This window comes from Sinocyclocheilus rhinocerous, unplaced genomic scaffold (genome assembly GCF_001515625.1).
Source record: "Sinocyclocheilus rhinocerous isolate Xijiao unplaced genomic scaffold, SAMN03320098_v1.1 scaffold100, whole genome shotgun sequence".
Lineage (NCBI taxonomy): Eukaryota > Metazoa > Chordata > Actinopteri > Cypriniformes > Cyprinidae > Sinocyclocheilus > Sinocyclocheilus rhinocerous.
The window spans coordinates 360,481-363,020 of record NW_015624543.1 but is presented as its reverse complement, the minus strand read 5'-3'; the positions used below and the strand labels follow the sequence as shown (position 1 = coordinate 363,020).

The following is a 2,540-nucleotide window of genomic DNA, read 5'->3' as shown; positions in this document are numbered from 1 at the left end:
ATAATATAGTTTATTTAAATGTAATAATTTAAATAATTAATAATAATTCAGATTAATTTATTATTATTTTTAGTAGTAGTAATAAGAGATGTAGTAGTTATAATAATCTATAATAATGATTTATATATATATATATATATATATACAGTATATAGTCTTTTTAATTACTAGTAAAAAAATAAACACAAATATTATAAATTACTGTAAATAAGCAATAATCTTTTTTCCTAAATAATAATAATAATAAATTATTATTATTATATTAAGCAAGACAAAAATTTAAAGAGATAATTGGTGTCAGAGCACAGTGGTTAGTGTATGTGGTTGCAACCCTGCTCAGAGGGATTCAGATTCAAATCTGAAACATCATCATTGTTTTTGCTAGGAAATCTTAATGTAATTACAGCATGTTTAAATAGATCATTATTATAAATATATTTATTCTTATAACTAATAATAAATAATAGAGATTCTTAATACTACTACTACTCTGCTGCTGAATCTTTGAGTATTAATTCTTTTCTGCTTCTTTCAGCATTGTTGAAGAGTATTCTCCACTGTCAATGATCTAACCACATGATGCGGTATCAAGGACCATTGTCATGACAACAGCCATCACTTGTTGTTTGGTCACAGATCTGTTAAGTTTCTACATACTGTACTATAAGAACAGGGCAAATAAATGTCCCACAGTAAAATCATTCTCTCTTCAATTTGTTCATTTACATTTTACATTTTAATAATTTAGCAGATCCTTTTATCCAAAGCAACTTAAAATTGAGAAGAACAAATAGAAGCAATTTAGACCAATAGGAGGGCAACAGTATACAAGTGCTGTAACAAGTCTCAGTTAGTATAGCACAGTACACATACCATTTTTTTATTTATTAAATTTTTTTTTCCAGAAAAAGAGACAAATAGAATAAGAAAATGTTAGCATTAGTTAGTCAAATGCTGACAAAAAAAAGTGTCTTTAGATGTTTTTTTGAAGATGCCATTTGACTTTGCCAATGACTCATCTGCTCGAATTGAGATAGGCAGGACATTCCACCAGCTTGGAACAGTCCAGGTAAAGGTCCGTGAGAGTGATTTCATGCCTCTTTGGGATGGTACCACGAGGCGTTGTTCACTTGCAGAACGCAAGCTTCTGGAGGGCGCATAAGTCTGAACTATCAAGTTTAGGTACTTTGGTGCAGTGCCAGTGGTTGTCTTGTAGGCAAACATCAGTGCCTTGAATTTGATGCGAGCGGCTATCGGCAGCCAGTGCAAACTGAAGAAGAGAGGTGTGACGTGCGCTCTCTTCGGCTCATTGAAGACCACTCTTGCCACAGCATTCTGGATCAGTTGCAGAGGCTTGACAGTACATGCCGGAAGGCCTGCTAAGAGAGCATTACAATAGTCCAGTCTGGAAAGAACAAGAGCTTGGACAAGGAGTTGTGTGGCCTGCTCTGATAGGAAGGGTCTAATCTTCCTAATGTTGTATAAAGCAAATCTGCAGGACCGGGTCGTTGTAGTAATATGGTCTGTGAAGCTTAGCTGATCATCAATCACAACTCCAAGGTTCCTGGCTGTCCTAGAAGGAGTTATGGTTGACGAACCTAGCTGTATAGAGAAGTTGTGATGAAGTGCTGGGTTGGCTGAGACCACAAGCAGTTCTGTCTTCATAAGGTTGAGTTGAAGGTGGTGGTCCATCATCCAGCCAGAGATGTCTGTCAGACAGGCTGCAATGCGAACAGCTACCGTCGGATCATCTGTTTGGAATGAGAAGTAGAGTCGAGTGTCATCAGCATAGCAGTGCTAGGAAAAGTAATGTTTCTGGATGACAGATCCTAATGATGACATGTAGACGGAGAAGATAAGTGGTCCAAGCACTGAGCCCTGAGGAACCCCAGTAGCAAGAAGTTGTGACTTAGAAACCTCCCCTCTTCAAGACACCCTGAAGGACCTACCTGAGAGGTAAGATTTGAACCATTGGAGTGCAGTTCCTCAGATGCCCATCTTCATGAGGGTTGACCGGAGGATCTGGTGGTTGACTGTGTTGATCCAGCAAGATGAGTACTGCGGATTTGGAACCTGCTCTTGCCAGTCTCAGTGCTTCAGTAACCGAGAGCAGGGCAGTGTCAGTTGAGTGGCCGTTCAGCATAATGACCATCCTTATAATGACCATCACACACAATAAACAGAGCAGACATACTGAGCAGACCGTTCGCATATGCTTCCCCCGTAAATGCTGCTTATTTGAGCATCAAATCTCTCTGCATCAGCTGTACTAAAAGAGGAAGTATTATACAAACACGATCTGTTTATTCAATGTGTGATGCTGATGTTTCTCAAAAAATCAGACCCATAAAACAGTAGTGTTGGGACATTTTCTGTAATTCACTGGCTCAGCTAATGCACACAAATCAGCTCGGTGCCATAAACCTCACTCATAACACTAGTAAACACCCCAATGTGAGCAGAGGGAATAGTGCGTTCATAGTAGGCCTCCAAACCACAAAGCTAGCCATCAATGCATGGCACTGAATAATGAATGACTG

The 2,540-nt window shown here is 38.5% G+C and overlaps 1 pseudogene; it reads right to left on the bottom strand.

Moving 5' to 3' along the window:
- LOC107741905 (uncharacterized) overlaps positions 1-2,152 on the bottom strand; it is a 41,169-nt pseudogene extending 39,017 nt beyond the window's left edge.
- Positions 2,153-2,540: the final 388 nt, after the last annotated feature.